This window comes from Molothrus ater, chromosome 4 (assembly GCF_012460135.2).
Source record: "Molothrus ater isolate BHLD 08-10-18 breed brown headed cowbird chromosome 4, BPBGC_Mater_1.1, whole genome shotgun sequence".
Lineage (NCBI taxonomy): Eukaryota > Metazoa > Chordata > Aves > Passeriformes > Icteridae > Molothrus > Molothrus ater.
The window spans coordinates 56,261,393-56,283,655 of record NC_050481.2 but is presented as its reverse complement, the minus strand read 5'-3'; the positions used below and the strand labels follow the sequence as shown (position 1 = coordinate 56,283,655).

General features: G+C 35.3%; 1 long non-coding RNA gene across 1 annotated transcript in view; it reads right to left on the bottom strand.

The window, feature by feature from the left end:
• The window catches only part of LOC118685927 (uncharacterized), a 90,977-nt gene extending 76,328 nt beyond the window's left edge, over positions 1-14,649 (bottom strand). Inside the window, exon 1 of the long non-coding RNA XR_004980068.1 lies at positions 14,621-14,649. This is a non-coding gene — a long non-coding RNA (uncharacterized LOC118685927). The remainder of the gene's footprint in view (positions 1-14,620) is intronic.
• Between the last annotated feature and the right edge of the window lie 7,614 nt (positions 14,650-22,263).

Below are 22,263 nucleotides of genomic sequence, written 5' to 3'. Positions count from 1 at the left end.
ACCTGCCATTCATCCCTCTAGCAGGATCTTGTATTTAGCTATGACTAAATGTTTTCATTCTTCTTCTCCTTTTGTGTTTCTGAATTTGTTGGTTTATTTGTCCCCCAGGATGTTCACAGATTTTCCATTCTGTGAATGGGTGGCATGAAAAGACTCAACAAGACCAGTTATTTGACAATATCTTGTCACATAAGTTCATGAACACTTTTCCCTATCTACCAGTTTTACTAATCTACTTATTGAAAAAATCAGCATTCATTAAAACTGTAGAGAATATAATTTAACTATGTAGAAAAGAGAACAGTCTGAGATGTTCCAAAAGCCTGAGGCTAATACATCAGAATGATTTTGCAATTGGTTGTAGTCTAGCTGGTATCTTTGGAGAAAAAAAAAAAAACCCTCAATGACAAACCGATCATGTTTCCTAAGAATGTTACCAATGATTAACACAGAATTCAAACCCCTCAATTGCACTTACACACTGAAAGTTAGTACAATACAGAAATCAATAAAATAATATTAAAGAAGAAATAAAAAAAATTCCAGAAGGCTGAGTGGTGAGGAACAGAATGAGAAAAAGGACAGGTACAAGTCAGCAGGAATCTAAGTTGCAGCAGGTAGAATTCAAGACTTTGAAAAATGAATGAAAAAATCCAGAAAAGTACCAAGAGAGTTTAACAACATTTTAATATTCCATAGGAGGCCTCAGAGATAATGGGGTAATGTGCAGCATGGCATGCTTAAGGGATGTGGGGAACTTCTTAAGCAACAAGGTTATTTTTTTACATCAGCCTTCAGGAAAAGGTCATGAGCCATTATCAAATCCTTGAGCTATTTTTTTTCAAATATTTAGAGTGAAGGTTTGCCAGATATGAGAAGATGGCATGGGAACAGTACACTTACAACTGTTTTGTTAAATAGGCTGATGGTTCAGGGATGATGAGAAAAAAGATGACTGAATTCTTCCTCCCTTATTTTACATTGGGAATATCAGCAAGAGTGTGTATTCCAAGCTGTCATGCACATATTGTTATAGCTGCTCTGTGGTATGGATGTTCTCTGACTAAGAATATTTCCAGATAACATTTTTCAGGTCACTTTTTTTATCGGATCATATAAATTCCTGAAGGTTTCTTTCTATTATATATTCCTGATGTGTCACTTATCCTCTTGAACCTCTTGAAATAAAAATAGAAACAGGAAATGCCTGAATTCTGGTAAATTAATTGCCCATTACTGCCTTGTATTTTTCAAATATTTTCTGGGTTTGGGTTGGGTTTTGGTTTCCAGAATTTGCATTTGCATGAACATGGCAGTTTAGGTCCTAGAGGTTCAGTGATTTAATAACTGAGACCTCTATGAGCAGTTAAATTAACCTTAATCTTATCATGTGAAGACACCACTTCACCCTCAGCATCCTTTTTGTCATTTTTGGGGTATTTACATTTTTGTTGTTTTTGTTGTATTTACTTGTCATTTTTGGAGTATTTACATTTTTTTCCTTCTCGCACACTCTTTGCATACTGTGCTAAGATGATTCTCAACAGTTCACACACACACTTCCTTTCCCAGTGTGAGTAATGTATTTTGGTGATGGTTGTCATGCTGGATCAGTATTAGAAATAATTGTGTTAGCAAAGTCATTTGTACCAGAATTTAAACATACAAAGACAGGAATAAACAACATGTAACTCAAAGATGCATGTAGGTACATTTGTCAAATATGTCTACATTGCACCATTCACTCGAGAGTCTAATATAATTCTGCAAGCTGCGGCACTGGATGGAAAGCCTTGACCTCACACACCTCTTGGTACTCCTTCCCTATATTCTTGGATATTTTTATGCTGTGCACTCTCTTTAGAAGAGGAAATTTATAGTGAGTGACTTTGCTGTTACACCTTAACAGAAACGTAATACAAACAAACGATATTGCTAAAACAATGTGCAGTGAATTATTGCAATAAGTCACCACTCTTTAATATCCATCTGAAAGTCCTGAGCCTTGCTATGCTCCTGAAATACTCTGATCAAGTGATGTGTCAGAAGGTGAGAATCCCATTTCAATGCACAAACCTCTGAAAAATTGAAGAATAGAATAGAATAGAATAGAATAGAATAGAATAGAATAGAATAGAATAGAATAGAATAGAATAGAATAGAATTCACTGAGTAGCTTCGTTTATAGTGAAGTAATAATTGAGGAATTTTTTTTCTTCAACAGTACTCTTACAGAACAATGAGATGTATAAAACCTGCAAAAAAAAAATTATTTCTTTCCAATGACCTCTTTTGAGGAAATAACAATTATGGTAGATATTTAGACCAAGTAGTTATAGCGTGTTAAGATATTTTAAATTCTCTTTGTAAAAATCACTCAGAGATCTGTTTCTAGCTCATTTTCACAAAAAGGAGACATACACTGTAGCTGTGCATGAAAAGCATTGACGTATGTGAAGCATGTGGCATTATACTGCCAATTATCAATGTAAAAAGATATAAGGGAACCAATTGGGCAGCAATAAGGACAAGATTGTATATAATTAAGTATGTCTATGTAAGAATTTGAGATTATGAAGCAGCAAAAATCATAGCTGAATACCAATATTTAGCAGAAGGACTGAAAAATTCAGAGTATTTTGATAAACTAATTGGAGTAATTACAGAGGATCAAATTAACATCATCACTGTTCATTAGAAGGAAACAATGAGCTGCACTGATGTGACGAAAGCCTAAATTAAGTTAAATTTCACTACATTTGAAATTAGCAAAGTAAAACTTTTATGGACAGTGAGGTGAGATATTGTATTAATAAACTGACTCAGAGAAAAACCGAATGAAGAAGGAGAAAGGGAAAAAAAATCAAATTAATCGGAAATTTGAAAATAACAATCTTAAGTAATCCTGAAAAGATAACTTAGAAAGAACAATATGTATATTAATTATATATTAGATAATATATAATATAATATATATATTAGATTTGTTAAAAGAGTGCCATGTGAAGACACATTTATCAAGAATAATGAACTAATGAAGTGAAGTTGATAATCATAGAAGCATAGAATCCTATGGGTTTAAAAAAGAACCTTAAAAATCACCTTGTTCCAACTTTCCTACTATGGGAACACCTTTCTTAGACTATGTTGCTCAAAGCCCCAGCCAAACTGGCCTTTAACACCTCCAGGGGTGGGGCATCCACAGCTTCTCTGGTGAACCAGGGCCTTACCACCCTGACAGTGAAGGATTTCTTCCTGGTATCTGATATAAACCTACTCTCTGTCAGTTTAAAGCCATTCTCCCTTGTGCTGGCACTACCTCCTGGTAAAAAGTCCCTCTCCCTCTTTCTTGTAGGTCTCTTTTAGGTACTTAAAGTCAGCAAAAATGTCTTCCCAGAGCCTTCTCTGCTGCAGGCTGAATAATGGAAGATCTATTGTATGGCTAAGTTTTACTTTCTATCTTTCACTCCTTTAAAAGAAAATGTCTAATGGAATAAAAATTGTACACATTTTGGTCTAAATGATGGAATTAGCTACATTTTTCTACTGCATTTTATATGTGAATGTGGATTTAACAGTGGTTTATTGAGACAAATAGTTTAGAATTACAAATACCCCTTTTCTGAGGGTTATTGTATATATTTCTGTAGATAGTGAAAATAAATACATTAGGAATCAATTCTGCTGTTTATGTAAAAAACAGAGTGATAAATATCTTAGATTGGAAAAATTGTAATCAAATAAAATGCTGAATAAATCTATATTATGCTATGTGAAGTATGACTCTAGGAGGAGCATAAGAGACCAGCATGATAATTTGACTAGGATAATATTTATATTTCCCTAATGACAAAGTGGAAGAATACAGTCAATTAAAGGTATGCCTTCAAGCAAGAGATTAGGCAGATTTTTGTATTTGCTGCATTTTAGGCAATTGAGGGTATAGCTCTTTCTGTGCCAAATCCTTTAAAACGTGGATTAGTTTCAGAATTAATGGAATTAGTTCTTTTCAAAAGCATTCAGATACAACTTATGTCCTTGATTTGGTGGGTTTACCAAATTCTGTAATACTCAGTAAGCTCCACTTAATTTTGGGTCAAAAAACCACAAAATTAAATGACCATACAACTTTGATTTTAAAATGATAAATACCTTCATGGCTTGCTTAGACCTTCACAAGTGTTTGTATTACCCTAGCCTGAATGTAAAGTTGATAATAGACCTGGATTTATTGCAAATATTTCAGAAAATTTACACAATCAAAATTAAAAGCTTTTCAGATTTTCCAATCACACAATTTATTTTCAACAAGTTGCTGTTTAGCTTTAACATTTTGCACTGCTTAAGTGTGTTTAATGTATGAAGAAACATCAGTAACAGAGCAGAGGGGGATCTGACTGTGCCTGCTCCTGATAAAACATGAAAAGGGAGCATCCCCTCTGCCCCAGCAGCACAGCACTGCTGTATCTGACCAGTGGCCAGGCAGCCCCAGTGGAGTGTGGTTACAGCTCGGCCTGCCTGGCATCTCCTGTCACCCTTGTCCCTGGGAAATAGATATGATGGTTAGTTCTACCTGAGTAAACCGAGGAGGAAGTTTACTTAAGCTCTTCTTAAGTGGCTACGATAGGCCAAGATCCAGTGCTTGATTAACAAGTATGTATTTATCCAAGCATATGCTTTACAACTAAATTAAATTAAAGCATTGGTTTTAAAAAACCAAACAAAAAAAAATCTCAGATATTGGGCAAATAATTTTAAAATTAATTTTACATAGATCATTGCTTTGCAGTTAAAACTTCTTTTTTTTTCATTTTTTGTTTCCTTTTTTGTGCTTTTTCTCCTTATTTTGTTTTCCTTTCTTTTTTTTTCCTCTTTCAACTTTTCTTTAATTTTTTTTCCTTACTCTGTACCTTTAATCAGGAATTCATATGCTAGGATAATCCATCACAATTTTTCCATATTCTCTTTTAACTTTGTTATAAATACAAAATTCATTAATATAACGCTATGAATGAGTCCAAGTCCAGAAAGACTGGACTGAAAACTTCAGCAGTATTACACAAGATTATACATTTTCATTAAAGACAACAAGGGAAGGGTTATAACATAACTGTACTATATGCATTGCAGACAATCACATAAGAAGAGACATACGTTTGGTTCATGTTGTAAGTTAGGGAAATCATTTTGCTGACCTTCCTAAATAAAATCTGTTTTACTTTTTTGTCATCTTCTAATTTTTTTTAAAGAGAAATATTTAGTTTTAAAAAAAGCTTGTTTGAAATCAATAACTATTTATTTGTAAAAGAAATTGGTTTTGAATGAGCCCCAACAGATGTGGCTTGTTTTATCATATTCAGTTTCAATGGTCTCTACTGCAAGTCATAACAGAATGAAATACCTACAGATTGACTTTGCCAGGTGTAACTATGTAAACAAATGACATCACAAAATAGCACTCTGAACTAAAAAAAAAAAAAAAGAAACAGAAAGAAAAGGCAGCATAATCATCCTTAAAGTGGTTTGTGTGTTTCTTATGCCAGGAGTTTCTGATTAAAATAATAACATGACTGCAACACTTATCGCAGAACTAAGTTGAACACAGTCTTAAAAGCCTCACAAGATAAAGGCAGGGTTTGGAACCTATACTTTCTCCTTTACTGATCAAATCAGGTAAAGATCTATAAAGAGATTGGTACCTGAGTAGACCGCAGATTTATCCCAAAAAAGAAAATCAAATATTAGTGCTGCCAGTGAGAACGAGTGTGTGTTGCAGTTTTTGTAACTGCAGTATCTCCAACAGCCACTGAGGATTTAATCCTTTTTATCAGTGTTCGCCAAATCCTCTGACTTTTGTTGCACATACAGGAAATTAAAAAGATAAAACTGAAACTAATAAGAGAGAAAAGTATGACCACCTTCTATGAGCAATATGCTCAGTCTTGTCATTCAACAGCCAACAACAGTGGGTAAGTATTTTTTCTTTTGAGATCTGGACTTCTGGGATTTAAGACACTCATTTCTAAATAAAGTAAATTATATGGGAAAATTTTTAAGCGTCTTATTAGAGGATAAAAACTGTGAGAAATTCACTGAGCATAAAGAAAGCCATCTAAATAAGATTAAATCACACCTTAACGCCATCTTTTGGGATTTTTTTTTTTTCATTTTTCCCACCAAGGGAATCTAGACATAGAAAGTCAGAATGACCCAACAGTTTGAGTAGCCCAAAACACTGTAGCTAAATGTTGTTTGATTTTTATGTTTGAGTTACATTTAGCAAAGAAAATATCCAGCAGATTCACACAATTTGTGGCTAACATGGCAAATGAGAGGGAAATGTTGCTAAAATATTGCTAAAAATTCAAGCTCTCCACAAACAAGTTGTCATTCCTAAGATTAAATTATTCTTTTCTATTTCTAGCAGTTTTAGTGCCAAGAAATGGTACTGCATCCAACTAGTGTCTATGAAAGTGCCTGCTAATATTTTCACAGAATTCATCAGAATAATATAGATAAGAAAGAAGTGTCTTTATTGCTGTCACCTTTAGATTATATTCAGCCTTGACTCAATTTCTCAGCATTGGTTACCACTTAGTTTACATTTAGACCCACAGGATTTAGGTGACAAATTTCCAAGAGCCCAGAAAAATAACTTCCAGTGAAGGTAGTCCATGCACTTCAATTCCTGCTGTCCCTGGTAGGTCAGAGCAAAGGCTGGTTTAGATGAACCAGAGAATATTCACTGCAAAAATAAGGAAACATTACTGTTTGTCATTCCACCCTTGTTTTATTGTCTGAACATAACTAAATGTAGAAGCAAACACATGTTTTGCAAACAAGCTATTTTTGACAAGTAGTTTCTCCAAATTCAAAATTCAAGCCGAGGGTCAAGCTGGACACCAATGTATTGCTCCACAAGGTGCCTCATTTTCCTAGATGCACAGGAAAAAAGCTAAGGTTAAAAGCATGAGATTAGGACATTATTAATTTCACTACTATGCAAATAAGCAGCAATAGCCTGTACAGTATAGGTCATGAATTCTTCTGTAACTATTTCCACAGCCTGCTGGACTCACATGAAACTCTGTCACCCTACAACTGAACTACCCTACAACTGAACCCCAGACCTGTTGCTTCCTTGTCCATTTCTTCCTCAGCATTCTGATATGGGCAGAGAGAGAGGAAAAAGGATTTTCTTGCCATTCTATGTATCAAGAGCCACAAGAGCATCCTCTCTTTCCTTTTGGGGCTATTTCCAGCTGAGCCTGTTCTAGCAATTTCACATTGTCACGTAAAAAGACATGGAACAAGTACAAATTGCACACCTTCTACTTGTAATGTGGCAACTTTTGAAGCTGCAACTCCTGTCTGGAACAATGGGTTCAGGCAGCTTAAAGAAGGCTGCCGATTGGTGTGTGAAATAAAGTCCTTCCTTCTGGCAGGGAGAAGCAATTAGTGAAGACCAGAAGAGATCCAAAGACCTTATGTTGTGGCAGAACAGAGAGTATAAACGTGCATGAAGCTGGGAGAAGGCAGCTTATGTACTCACTCTCTCTCTCATGCAGGAAATGAGACATCCCAGCACAAAAGCATCCATTTCAGTAGGAATTAAAATTGTAGATTTCATAAAGAAAAGTGTTGCCATAATATCTCCCATAATAAGACATGAAACACTGTTGTAACATCATATGAAATTAAAATTATAATACAAGTAAATTTCAGACCATACATAGCTGAAAAGCAATTAAAACTGAGTGACAGGCACATTGACAGTAAACGATACAGTTTGTGTTCATGATCCAGTGTAACTATCCAACCAAATTAAAATCTATTTTTTTATTTGACCTTCTCCTATTTATTTGTAAAAAAAATAAATTAATATTTCTCACACTGGTAAATTCTTTCTATTTTGTTCTTGTGCTGGGACATATAATAATGAATAGACTACTTGCCTTTTGGGCAGTGGTAATGAAAGGCTGACTTGTGCCCACCCATTTCTGTGACCCAGAACTGCAGAATGCTTGCTAATATGTTAGGTCTAATTTTTATCTCAATATTGTCAAATTAAAACTGGAGTAAGTATGTTTTTATAATTTAAGACTTGCTCCAAAGCATAATATAAGGGAAATGAGTATCTCAATTGATATCATTAGGCTTGCTCCAAAACATAATATAAGGGAAAAGAGGCTTTTAATTGATGTCATTCACCTTAGGATCAAATCCAATGAGCAAACTACAGTTTTCACCTCAAGCATATCATTATTCATATCTATAGCTTAGATAACATCAGAAAAATATTATGGTTGCAGTTTCATTCAGCTTGAGCTATTATTGATTGCAGTAACTGGTGATTTACCAGAGCTGTCTAAGCTTTTCTTGACATAGTCCAGGAAATATACTAAAGTGGTCAGCTTGTGTTACTTCAAAAGACTGCTAATTATTCCTTAATGTTAATATTGCAAAAAGTAGTAAAGAATGAAGTGAATACTTCAGATTTGAATTATAATGTGAATGATATTCCTAGATTATTCCTTATTGTCAGATTCAGAGGAAAGATGTTTACACAGAATTGAAACTATGGTATCAATTCATCATAGTCTAAAATGAAAATTGAATATGATCTGACATGGAATTGAAGAGGTAGGTTGGAATATTTGCTCCTCAGAAGACAAGAAATAGATTGAGAATAAAGGCATCCTTTCTCTCCAAGTGCAGAGTTGAACCATAAATCTGAGAAAGAATGTCATTATGTCTTATTAGTACTCCTTTGTTCTTAAAAATGAGATTTAGATGATGCATTGAAGTTAGCACAGGTTTCTATTGAGCTGTCCCATTATCTCATGAATATATCATTGCAGTATAGAGAGGAATATATCTAATTTGCCTGAGAAAGGAAAGGGCTGATCATTCCCAAGTGAGGACAAGAAAGAATGATGGAGCTGATAATAACCAACTAAGTATGTCCTAAGAAATGGCATACTCCTAATTTGAGAATACATTAATTTTGGATACTACCACTGTCTGGTATTTGCCCATTAATTTTAAGGCACTTGCCCAGCTCAAATAGAAGAATAAATTTGTGTTCTTTAAATATATTTTAGTTTTATAGCAATTAGATTACTACATCTAGCTGTCTATTTATTAGCTATAATGATAGAGTGTTGTGAATTAATAGCTATTTTTCTAAAGCTGTGTCTTGATTTCGACCAGGACAGAGTTAATTTTTGCAGAAATCAAGACGGGGGCATAGATAGGACCTGGAGGTTTTCTGTGCAACCTCACCTCCTTTCCAGGGGCAGGGCAAAAGGAGTCTCTTTTGGAAAGAAGGGGCTCCTTCCAGTGTGGGCTCCTTCCTCCTCCAAACGTGCCAGAGAGAGGAGCTGGGTAACCCAGGTTCGGAGCTGGAGAGAGCAGTTGGGGTAAAAGTGTCTGCAGCTGGATGGGGTCAGGTCAAGCTCCACAGTGAGCATTTTGCATGTCAATCACTCTTGTCTTTTGCACACTCTTTAATGAATTTTGTTGCTCTTACTGTTCATTTTCTTATTTCTGTTTCCAGCAAATTCTTCTTATCTTAATCCACGACCTTCACTTTTTGTGCCCCAAGTTCTCCTCCCCAGTAAGCCACAGGGGAGAGGGAGTGAGAAAGCAGCACATGGTTTGTAGAGTCTCAGTGGGAACACTGAACTGGGGAGTACCAGTCCTAAACCACCTCAAGCTGTGAGGTCATTGTCACATCTCAACACACAGTGACTTTGAAAGAGGGGAAAAGCCTCTTTTCTACCCCTCTACCGTGACTCCGTTCAGAGAAATTAGTTCTCGTGCATTTTGATAGGTGGGACAGTGAAATTGTGGTTTTCATTTACACCTGATGGAAAGCCAGACTTGTACCAATAATATTAACTGTCTACAAGGAAACTGTTAGAGGGGATGCAAAGAGTTTAAGTACTATTAATGTGTTCATTCAATTTCTTTATCAGTTTCCCACACTTCTAAATGTCAAAGCCAACTATTTCATGTGCATTACACTAGTGGTAGAACCTTTGAAGAGTAGCTGACTGCATCTCAGTCCATCTAAGAGATTGATGAATTACAGCTAGAGACTAGAAACAGGAAACCTGTAGAAACATTACCAAAACCAGTTCAAGTTGAGGGCATCTTCCACAGAGCAAACAGTTTACAGTCAGTCCTGTTGAAAGAGTTATCAGACCTCAACTAAATGAAATAATTAATCATCAATGTCTTCATTTATTGTCCGTTATCAAAACTTTAAAAAATATTGTTCTCCCTGAAGTCAGGTTTTTTCCTAAGTCTACTTGCTAAAGAGAAATTTGACCCAGACTCTTCCAGAGGAAATTTCTGATGAAAGCTCTTTCTGGCTTTTGTGCATTTCCTGGATGTAGAGCTGCTTGGAAAGACATGGAAAGACGTGTTTTAGTACTATGTAGGGTATTGCAGACAAAGGGTCATTTCTCACACAGTAAATATCACACATGCCAAATGTTAAATTTAACTGACACATAAAATAGTTCCAGCATATTGTGGTACTCTAGACATGTGCGTATCCCAGCCTCGTCTGCATTATGCATTCAGATGGATGGAGATTATAGACAAAGAGATTTTCTAATGTAAGTCAAGGCAAAATTTCTGGCTCGAAAGATGATGTGTTCAGGGAAGCTCTGTAAATGTATATTTATGTAGCAGAGGAAACTGGAAAGCCTAGCTCTTTGGGAAGATCCTCACCGTTCACTTCAGCTAGAAAGTTATTTAGAAACAGGGCATAGAAAGAGTTCAATACTTTGTAACAGAAATACTATAGAACTGATTGTGCAGCATGATCAAATGGATACTAAAAGCAGATGTATGTAGTATGAAATTACTGCAGAAATGAAAGCAGCAATAAAAAAATCGGTCAAATTTTAAGTCATTCATCAGATTTTTCAAGTTTTGAGGTAATTAGAGATAAAGGTGAGGTTAGTCCAACAGGGAAATTATCCTGATACTTTAAAATCCTTGATTAGACTTTCAGTGAAGACAAAAAAGAACAGAAAAGACTGCAAAGACATTATCCTCCATCCTAGGCAACTAATCTTCACATCAATAAAACAAAACCTGAAATTAACACATTATTCTATTTCATAGCTGTAAGTGCACTGCTTGGGAAGATTATCTCAAATTGTTCCTAAATACTAATGTGAAAATGAAGTTCAGTATTCAAGGAAAAACATACAATGCAAAGGAGGAAAAATGATGAAAAAGCTATCTTTGCATGCCTTAGTTAAAGGAAATATCATTCACACTTCCATCCAACATGCTTTGAATCTGCCAGGCATTAACTTGTCACTGTAATTTTACCTCTGGCTAGTAGACCCAAAATTGCTTTAGTTACAATAACAAAACCATATGAAGATACAGGTTAAAAAATATTCAGTTTAAGATATTTTAGGTATTTTGTGCATCGCTGAAGTATTAACTAGTATACAGAGAAATGTGTGTGGCTGTGATCTCTCTTTATATAGTTGGATATTTAAAAAAAAAATGACAGTTTCCAGATTTATTCTTTCTCTGTGTCTGTGTGCAGAATTTGAAAGAAACACTAGTACTGATGTATCTGAAAGAATTTTCCAGTTGGTGGTCATACATGTACCTACATTTTTTTTTGTGGATGAGATGTGATGTCCAGCACCCTAATGATTCAGCTGTCTGTGTCCACAGTCTCTCCCACTTTCCATCCTGCCCTCATATTATCCTCTTGCTTCAGCCATGCTGGCTGTGCTCTTTGTTCTTACCTGAATATCCTACAATATTTATTGGAAAATATTGTCATTTGATTTTCACTCCCTTCAAGTCAACTATGAGCTAAACCAAATGAGGCTACTCTGACCTAACACTAAATAAAATTAGAACTCCTGATAACATTCTTTCTCATATGTACTCTTTTAGATTAATGTGCCATCTTACATCCCTTAAAAACAAAAATGCATTTTTGTCTCTATTCGAGGAGAGCCATTTGGAAAAAAAACAAAGTAGAAGGACAATTACCACAAGACCTTTTGGAGATCTGGTGGGAATAAGTAAAAGAAATGTTTACTACTTTGTACCAGCAAAGGTAAAATTCTCTTAAAGCCTGTTTGTGTCAAGTTTAAAGAAAGTTCACAAGCTTTAAACTGGTTTTTGCATATGTCACTCTAATACATACAATGTTGCATTAAAAAGCTGATCTTTACTTTGGCTTTTTCAGACCATCAGTCTTCATTGTTCTAGTTCTTAGTTTCCTTTTTCTTAATCTAAGACAGTTTGTTTGCATACATAATTATTGGTGGAATTAGGTCTAATCCCAAGATCTTAAAAATCTATAAAATATATACCTACCATCCCACTGGAAAATAGTAAAAAATTCCCACAGCTTTCATTTATTCCACATGAATCCATCACTTCAGAACATCATGTATGTGACTTCCCATGCAATTATGTTTAGAAATTTTCCATTTATCTCATAGTTGTCATCAACAAGCTTTGGGTAGAGTAAATTACAGTGATTAAGTTAAAATTTATAACCATTAACACAACTCAGGAAACAATATTTTTTAAATGAAGAAACATTTTGAAGAAATGGTCTAAGCCTACATCAAATTCTGTACTCCAAACTCTTTAGTAATATGTCACTATTCTATGATCAGTTTTGTGAAAATCTGATAGTTTTAGAAGAAAAAAGTATCAGATTAAAACTATTCAACAAGATTTAAAAGCATTTTCCAAACAGACCTCTATATGAATGTTTCAAGTAAAAAAAACCCTCATTATAATAAATTAAACAGAAAAAAATTTGAAATTTTGGATACTTTTTAGAATAAAAATAACTATTCCAAAAGCAAAGTAGATAGCTTAGTCATCCTTTACATTTTCTCTGAAACACTGAAACTGATACAGTATACACAACATTTGTTTTTAAAATGTTTTCAGGCAGAGGTATTTTGACTATTTTGACAATTTGTTGCCAGTTTTTTTTTAGTAAAATCTAAATGATTCAGAATCAAACTGATCACTAAATCAAGAGAGGGACAGCTTCTGAACCAAATTTGGCAGGTATCTGTAAAGAATTTTATTTTACTTTCTATATGGAAAAGAACCATTATTCATTAAGTAGGAACATCTCAGAATAAGATTATTCAATTGCCAGGGCTGATGGTAGCAACAGTCTCTATGCACACAACCAAAATTATTCTAGTGAAGATGTGAGTTTTCTTCTTTTTGCTGTTGTTAGGATCAATATATCGGTAGCTGAGTGAATGGTCTGTGATTTAGACAACATTCAGATTTTTTTGGTAACCCTCACATCTTAAATATTATGAAACTATTAATCCAGCTGTTGTCTATACTTTTAGACAGAGATATATTTTGGTTTTCAAGGTTAGGAAATCTTTTTTGAATGTGTAAAAAGTATGCGATTTCAAAATTATCTGTTTTCAGAGACATAAATCTTTCTTAGGCGATCTGCATTTACATTTTTGTTTAGCACCCAAGGCCGTATTTGTTATTTAATCTGCTAATGTCAGAAGGAACTGCAGTTCCATAAAGCCATGTGGTGATGAATAACACCCCTAATGGAGTTATAAATTGAGACTAATTGGTTTACGTGATTGGTATTAAGTCCCATTTCAGCTAGTTAGTGGAATGTTGTTTGGCAAGGGAACAGAGCTAATGTTATCAGATAATTTTCTTTTGAAAATGGCTTAAATTTCAGTCTTCCAGATCCACAGGTTCTAAATAAGTCAGAGCCATTCCTGCAAAAAAAAATCACTATAATGTGCCAACACAAGTAAATTCCTTGTTATCAAAATAATGTGGCTTTAATATTTCAGGGCATTTTCACACCTTATCACCATATCTCACATTGCCTTCAAAAATGGCCAAAATATTACAATCAGTGAAACATTTCAGCAGAGACTTTAATCTCATCTCACAATTGCTTGAATGGTTTCAAATGTCACATAATGAACAAATAAATTGACTTTCATGAAAACCAGATTTGGCAGGAATGCATGAGTGCCTAGTTAAATAAGCAGGCTAGGACTCTAGGGGTACTTCTACCCAATTTGTTGTTTTTCAAGTGTAATAGTCACTAAATTAGTATCAAAACATGGACTAATTTGAAACTTAAAATCAATACCCACATGTGATTTGAAATTTGGAGGTTTGCCTGACCATATTAAGGTTCTGAGGCCTTTTTTTTTTTTTAATTATCAATAGAATCCATGGATGCAAAAATATATTGCCAAATCTAATACCTATAAAGCAATCTGTCTGCATCACTCACTGCTGCTTCCTTTCAGTCTTGTTGGTAAGTCTAAGAACACACTGTTTTAAACAGCATAGCAAAACTCATGAAGATTAGCAGTACTAACATGGGTTTTCCTGTTTAAAAGCATTGACAAGCTTATACTTCATAACACTTGAGTACAAACACCACTAGGACATAGTTCAACAAACACAGGTTTCTTAAAAAAGAAAACCAAAACCAACGATGAGTTTAATTTATTCCTATGAGCACAAGCAATTATTAGAATTTACATGAATAAAAATTGGAATTAGCTTGTAGGGAGCATGTATATAGTCATACCTGTGTAAAATGAAGGTGTTCAAGTTCTGTGTGGTCACTTATAAAGGAGAGCTGCATGAAAGTATGTCCTGATGGGCAGCTGTCCTTGATTGTTGCACAGTGAGCAGGGAGAGTAGAGATTCTCAGACAATGCATACTCAAACCTAGAAGCTATTTATAGACCACAGCAACATCCTGAAAGCAAATCTGGAAAGGAAGTTTCACATTCTCTCTCTAGCTATCATCACCAAGCAACCTGGCCTCTGCACAGCACAACAGCTGTGGCTTCTGAATGGCTTCAAGTGTAATCCCACATCTAGTGAATTACAGAGACAAAATTTGGAGGCTACAATGGCAGGGGTAACTTTGGAATGGTGAGCACCACAGAGGTAGTTATAACTGGCACAACATGTGCAAATGCAGGGTGAGGACTTTGCCCATTGCATGGCACTGGGGAACACCAGCACTAGGGAGGCATAGAGGAAGGATGACATGAAAGGAATTACTAAAATGGTGACAGGTACTGGTAAACATTGTAAAATGCCACTGACCTTGAAAATGTTAAAATTTCTCCCACACGAATACATTATGAAAATTTCAACATCAGCTCCAAACAACTCGAGGTTTTAGTGTCAACCAGGGTATTACCAGGTCAACCCAACATTTGTTTTATTGTATCTCTACCTCTTCCATTTTAAACCCTGCTTGTCCTTCAGTGGGCCTTTACCCATGTCCCACTACATGTGACTTGAAATACTCTTATCACTCCTGACATTTTTATATCATTACAAATGACAAAAATGTGAACTTAATATCTGAAACCACTTAATTGAGAGCAAGCATAGTAAGTATCATTTGACTGCTTCATTGTCCTCTCACACTGTGCTTTTGTATCATGACTTTTCAGATAACAACATGAATTTATCCAAATACATTAGCAACAATTTATCCAACAGATTAGCAAGAAATGAGCATTAATCTCCTGAGCTATTTTATCCTAAAGAAAGGTATATTTTACAAAATTCTGATTCCAAACAAATTCAAAGGAAAACAGTGCCAAATCTTAACAAAACACTCTGTTCTCAAATCTTAATTTAACACTCTGTTCTGCTCTCTGATTGTCATCTCCACTTCTCCCAGCAGTCAACCAGCATGAAGACTGGCATAGATTCTAACAGAAGGAATTGAGGAAATTCTAACTAAAACTGGATTTTCTCTCTCTCTCTCTCTCTCTCTCTTATTGATTTTTACAACTATTTGCAAAGAGGAAGGAAGGAGAAGAGAGAGACTTTCACAGAGTTTCACCAATTAAACTTAACAGAAAGATTACAGATTTTGGCAATAAATATTTCTTGAAGTTATTCAAGGCTTATGTTTAACCTGTTTTCCCCCCTCTTTTTCTGCTCAGATCTTCTGTTATTTTAAATAATTTCTGAATTTTGTTACCATGTCTGCTCTAGCTCAGATCATCCACATTCTTCTTAATTGCCTTGAAACTGAATGCAACTTCCCAGTCCTCAGGGTAGGATCAAAACTCATATTGTGAAACACAGCAGAGGATATGGATGAGGAAGAGAGAAAAAGAGATGAGTCATAACAGAAGCATAGCTCACACAAGAGGGGAGATGATTCAAAAGGCTGGCAATTGTTTGGAGGAGGGAGGAGGAAATGGAAACAAGTAATTTATACCACCTTTTTAGAAGGTCCTTTTTCCCTGGTGCCTCATTTTAAAAAAGACAAAAAAAAACCACCACCACAGCAAAATCAACCTAATCGAAAATACAAACTCAAACCCTGAAGATGGGTTAGAACAATTCAACAGTTTTAATAGTATATTTTTACTTTCATAGATTTGTTTTTGTACTAACAATTGCCAGGTAGTTTACATGTTTCTAAATTCCTAATTCTTTCTGAAAGCTATCGTAACTCTTTCATCACAAGTTCATTCAGTTGTGTTGGGTGAGATGAGTGCACCTCTTTCTTTAAGACACACAGTACCAATGTCTTGGTCACCACATAACTAGATTGTTGTAGTGCACTTTACATGAAATTGCCTCCTGTCATTTGGAGGCAGCAGGACATATTTCCCATCACTTCCATTTAGCAAATTTATCTCCTCTGCAGTGAATGCCACTAATTTTTATAGCTGCAGTTTAGAGTCTTGATATCAAATTTCACAGAAACAATGATTCTGATATTTGCTTATGTGGGTGACGGTGTTTCTTTTTTTGCACTTCGGTTAGAGGTGGTCAGAAGAGGAAATATTTTTGGTGTCCTCAACTCTGGATCTTCTTTTTGATCCAAATCTTTTGATTTGCTGAACCTGAGGAATGTGCTGCACAGTTCATCTTACCTTTTTTGTAGGAACTTGTGCAATGGATGAGTTTGTAAAAAGCAGGGATTTTAGCATCACAGTAATGTCTGTCCGGAGCACAATAAAACTGCTTGTTTAATGAGTCAACTGAAATTTAAATTTGCTTTTATTTTTAATATTTTGTACCTAATTTTTAAGCTTTCAAAGTAATTTAAGAAAAATATTTTCTAAAAATGAAATTAACAGAATAATACATTTTCAAATATTGTTTGCTTCTTCCTCTCATAGCAAACAAAAATTTCTTATTTAGTTTTTTCTACTTCCTTCCTTGACTCCTGTCCTGTATGATATTTTGCCTCACCTCTGTGGATTTTTAGTTTCATTCTAGTAAGGATGTCATCGTCAAATGATTTTACATTTATTTACATTAAAACTATTATACTCAAATGTGAAACAGACATGTTGCATTACTCCATAAAAAATTATTTATCCCTTGATTTTTTTTCTGTTTATAAGTAGAGAGCAAGACAAAAGCAAAGCATGAATTGGCAAAATGGGAATGCAGAGCTCCTGGATTTTCTTTTCGTTTCCGTCTGTGGTCTGTAATGTTTTGGAAGGACAATCACATATTGCTAGGAAATCAGGAATGATCCATTGCTGCTTCCTCCTACCTTGATCACCTCTCAGCCAATTCCAATTGCCTCCTGATCTCCTCTCTGTGCCCCCCCCAGAGGTGGGTGCTCTCATTCCAGCCGTGATGCCAAGAGGTTGGCAATGGAAGAGTCAGGTGTCTCCAAGTGCCTGAGAAACTCCAACTCCCCCTGCCTCATTCTGTGCCTTGGGGCAATGCTTTAAGGGACATCAGATTTGTGTGTCCTACAAGGGGAAATGTGAGGTTATTGAATTGTATCATACAACTCGTAAGGATTGGGTTCCAGAGAAGGGAAAACCTGGTTATCTTAAACTGACATAAACTCACCCTGAAGAACCATCAGCAAAAAACCAGCTATGAGGGTGCACCCACAGTTTTCAGCTGTAGGGCAAAAACTCAAACAAATGCAAACATGGAGCTTTGAGGGGAACAAAAGTCAGTGCTACCTGGCAGTGAAAATGTGCTTCATTGAATCTCTGCTATCTATGTGTTTTTTCCAGTAAGTGCACTGCCAGAGGACATAGGGCCCCTCTTAAACATTAGTTAAAGTCATAAATAAGTCATAAATCTTCCAGCATTGATTGGATCACCCTATTTCATTGGTTCTTATTATTGTTCCTTCAGAGAATAATAATTCTCCTTCAGAGAATTATTATATTTAAATGAAAACAGGAACTCTGAATATTTTGCAATACTCATCTCCTTTTCCTCCACATTTTTCTGCCAAATTAGTGGGAGTGTCTGAGTTCTGGCTAGGAAGAACTAGTAAAAAATCTGGTAAGATTTCATACAGCTGGTAAGAAACCATACAAGTACAGAAGATAGATGTAAATAGTTTACATCTTTAGTTTGCCTTGTTTGGACAGTTTGCTGTTACCAGCATTATTGTTTGCCATGCTTCCTGTAAAGTGGAACCAACTAGGGATATGAAGTAGATTGATATTACTGTCACTTGCTAGCATGCTAGAATGACATTCAATGTAGCAGGGAGCCAGACAGATTAGAACTGCATATTCAGGAAAAACTGTGTCAGTCTGACTCAGTATTGTAAGTTGCAGGATCGGTTTGGGTATTTAAGAATGTGTGGGAAATAGGATGACATTTAGAACATGGCAGAAAACTTTGTGGGGTGACTGACTTGTCTGCAGCAACATTGCCAGTGATCCACACCCACTTCTCTTTTAAGGTATTTGAAGTACAGTGAAACTCTTTCTTTAACCCTCAACAAGAATAACCACGTCAGAGTTTCCTGCAGTCTTCATAACCCCAAAGGGCAAGAATGTCCTCTAGTAAATTCACCATACTGCAACAATGCCAAGAGCCTCTAGAAAGAGAAAAGCTTGGGGGTAGTTAATGGATCAGACAGTCCATGATCCCAACTGACAAGTGCAACTTAAACTTTAAAATATGATGAACAAACACTCCCAGATTAAGCACAGTAGTGACTTGTCTGTTCCCATATTTCCCTGCTGTTGTGATTTTACATGTTACACCATGGCAGCCATGCAAATCGATTACAACTGGAAATGACAACTCTTCCAGTAATGCATATCACCATTGTTTAAAAGATGCAAAAAGCATTCCACAAGTAATATAAAATCTCTTGCTTCATCTCTTTGGTCTCTACAAAGAAAGTAAAAAACTCCCCATGCATACAATTGAACCCATGAGAACCAAACATGAGTATAAGATACAGCATTTAAAAATGCTAGCTGTACTGTGTGAGAATTATGGCCGCTTATATAGTACATAGAGAAATAACATTGAAGAATAAACCAGTGAGACACAAACGCTTGTGCTAACATGAGAAAGGAAAAACTAGTATTAGTGGAATACAATGATTTTCAGGTAACTGGGCAGGGAATAATAGTGGTTGCAAATATAAATCCCATTCTGATCACAAGTATGCACACAATCCTCAGATGTAGAGCATTTTGAATGAGGGCCTTTATAAAGAATCAGTGGGTAACCACTGACCTTGTTGGATTTTTCAGTGTATAAAATGAACCACTAGGTATAGTTTAGTTCTTGTAGAGTGTACAAGACACTGGTCTACTTCAGGCCTGATTTTCAGATATTTTTCTAATGTAATTAGTAAAGCTGCACAGTATTTTCTTTATGAAGCTTGTCTTGCAAAGTGTACTATGTGATGTTCTATGATTTGCAAATTTTCCAAGTTTTATTACAATTTTATTACTATAGAATTAGGCAAATTGAAAATTTTTCATAATTTTGCCCTTCAAAAGTGATTTTTTTTTCCTCAAAATTAGATGGATTTTTATTTAAAAAAAATTTGTATTCTCAGAAAAGTAGAGGTTTGTTTTTGCTTCAAATTGTAAAAACACCTCTGGAAACCATCAACATAAAAAAGTACATTCACTTCTAAATCACATAAAAGGACAAAAATTCCTCAGATTAAACAATTTTGTATTTTATTGCTATATTTTCTATATGCCCAGTAGTCAGAACTTATACAAGAGTGTCTGATAGGCAACCTTACTGTGACATTACATAACATGACACTCAGTTGTCTTCAAACAAGGCCTTGTCTGCATTATTCCCCTATTCTGAAGCCAGAGATCTAGTAGGGGGTTGCAGTTTTTCAGAGTGACAGGGTTAGAATACATAATGTACAATTTTTCTTTGCACTCCCACAGAAGAATCTCATGCCTGCAGTGAACCCCTGGCATATATAAATATTTAAAATAAATATACTCCTCTCCTTTTGGCATTTCTTCAAGCTGTGGTTTCCAGCCCTGATATCTAATACGAGCTATGACGATTAAATAAATACATTGTGTCTCACCAGAGGTTTTCACCATGTGCTCTCAGAGGCACCTTCTGCTTATGATGACTGTTTAACACACTCTTAAATTCAGGATCCAAAAGGTCAAGTAGCAAAAAGTATTCTCCTCTATCTCCACAATAAACAGAAGGATTTAATCTGCTGACACTTCAGGTGCCCCGTAGCTCTATTTCTTTTTTACCTATCCCAAAATAACAACTTTTGCTTTTTCCTGTGTAAATTATCTGTGCCTGAGAATAAACAAACAAAAAATTTGCTCTAACCCAACTTTTCCTGAAACACTGAGGAAAAAGTATGAGGGCCAGAAAGATTACTTCCTATATTTCACAGAGTGTTACATTTTCCTTACTTACCTCTATTTAAAATCAGATTTTGGGTAGACAAAACCTATTTTCAGTCCTTTTAAAATTAGAGAACTGTATTTCTCAGGCAAAACCATGGTTGTCCAAGATGCCATTGATTGCCACGGCTGCTCTGGTGCTAGGGAATGGATTAGGTGAGATATGACTTCCAGGATCATCCCAGCAAGCTACTTTCAAGGCTGTAGAGGAAGATAAAAAATTACTTTGTGAAAGTCAGTTGCACAGAAACAATCTCATAATCCTCCAAAAATGGACAAAAGTGAAATGCTCACTGCTGAGACTGAGGAGAGATCTGCCTTTAGGGCACTGTTTCTCATACAGGGTCTTTGGTAAGCTTCCAACTCTTCTTTTTTTTGTGTTGTCCTACATGTTATTTTGTAATAACACATAATGTTTTCTGTAATTGTTCTGTGATAAATAAAAACTAGATTTGAAAAGTAAATGCTCTAAAAAGTTTTTCCAAGCAAATATCTGTAAAAGAGCTAATTAGAATAACAGCTCACTTTTTCTCCTAAACAGAGGGTTGAAATTCGCAGTTTCATTTCTAAATATGTATGGAGAAACTGCAACCAGGGAGAAAGAAAAAAATAGGCTTCAGCACACAGGAGAGATTATATAATTGTAGAGGAAAGTTTAAATTACAAATTGTCTCAAGGACTGAAACAATGCCCATAATCCTCACCATATTTCCTCTTCTATCCTACTAACATATTGGTTATGCCATCCTTTCCAAGCTGTACTGCAAAACAGACTGGGATTGTGCTTCATTTGGCAAAGAGTTGGGCAGATTAATTCAGAGCCAATGAATCCTATTAGATCTTATTAGATCATATAATTTTGACACTTAGAAAATCTTCTGATGCTTTTTCTGTTGTAGGTTATAATCCATAGCTGGGAAAATATAATCTGTAGTGGGAAAATATGTGAAAATAATTTGCAAATTCTCCTTGTGCTACTTACTACTTGGCTACTCATTCAGCTATTTGTGGGAAATATGATTGCCCCACCACCTAAAAAGAAGCAGAGTAAATTGCCTTGAATATATGAATACATTGTGGTACATGTGATTTGAAAGGTATCTGCAGACACAGTCACAAACAAGAAATCAAAACTAGCATAACTAGGCAGCTCCCTGATATGAGGGGGAAAAGCTACAGAAAACATAAGAACTGTCAGATTAGGTCACATCAAAATTCCATATAGCCTTTTTCTTATAATGGTCAGGAATGAAAGAGTAGGGAAAGTTTATATGGAAAGGAAAATGAAAACATTCCCCATGACTGATGCTACTCATTAAAAATCTGGAGTTTTATCCAGACCATGGAATTTAAAATTTTACCACTGTTTTCTCTACCACATTTTTAATTAATGCATATTTTGCCCTTCATAGTATCTCATACCAATGGATTCCTCAATTTCATCACCATTCCGTCCCAGTTCCTCCTGTACTCTGTATCAGTTTTGCTCAGGTTGGATCCTGAAGAGTGTACTGAATAAGGCACCATGGTAGCTTTAAAAAGTATACCTTAA